Below are 785 nucleotides of genomic sequence, written 5' to 3'. Positions count from 1 at the left end.
TGATGAAAATGGGTTATTTGGCGGTCTGACGTAACCCTGAGCTGCCTGAACTTGTTCTTGAACAAATTCAGGGTACTGAGCTGCTGAAGGGCACTCAGTGATCTCGTGTGCCGGACTGGCACAAAGAGTACACACCTGCTGTGTAGTGGATGGTCCTGAGAGAAGCTGGTCCAGCTTCTGAGCAATCATGTCTACTTTACACTGTAGTGCAGTAGATGGACCAATCTCAAGAACGCCAGCTTTCTTCTGAATGCTGGGTGTGGCTCTATCAGAATGAGAGCTCGAAGCATGGTGGAGTGAATTCTCGGCCAATGTATCAAATAGCCTCCATGCTTCGTCCTCGCTCTTCAGCATGAATGTCCCACCGCATGAAGAGTCGATCATCTGACGATTCTTGTCAGACAATCCATCATAGAAACTCTGCACCAGTTGCCATTTCGGCACCTGATGATGGGGGCATTTTCTGAGGAGATCCTTCATTCTCTCCCAGGTCTCATGAAAGCGCTCACCATCTAGCTCTGAAAAGCTAGTGATGGATCTACGATATTGGTTCGTGCGACCAATGGGAAAGTATTTCCGAAGAAACTCCTGTTGCAACTGATCCCAGGACTCTATTTCTACAGAATCTAAGGACTTTAGCCAATACTTGGCTTTGTCCTTCAATGAAAAAGGGAATAGAGTCAACCTCAACGCATCATCATCGAAATTCTGTATCTTAACAGTAGAACAGATTTCGAGGAATTCATCTAAGTGTCGGTAGGGATCCTCATGACTAAGGCCATAAA

At 46.2% G+C, this 785-nt stretch overlaps 1 non-coding gene across 1 annotated transcript; it reads left to right on the top strand.

Moving 5' to 3' along the window:
* The first annotated feature begins 442 nt into the window (after nt 1–442).
* LOC149814885 (small nucleolar RNA R71) lies at nt 443–545 on the top strand. Its single transcript, XR_016428184.1, has one exon. It is a non-coding gene; the product is annotated as a small nucleolar RNA R71 (small nucleolar RNA).
* Nucleotides 546–785: the final 240 nt, after the last annotated feature.

This window comes from Nuphar pumila, chromosome 15 (genome assembly GCF_984573655.1).
Source record: "Nuphar pumila chromosome 15, dmNupPumi1.hap1.1, whole genome shotgun sequence".
In the NCBI taxonomy this organism is placed as follows: Eukaryota; Viridiplantae; Streptophyta; class Magnoliopsida; order Nymphaeales; family Nymphaeaceae; genus Nuphar; species Nuphar pumila.
This window is presented reverse-complemented; position numbering and strand designations above follow the sequence as displayed.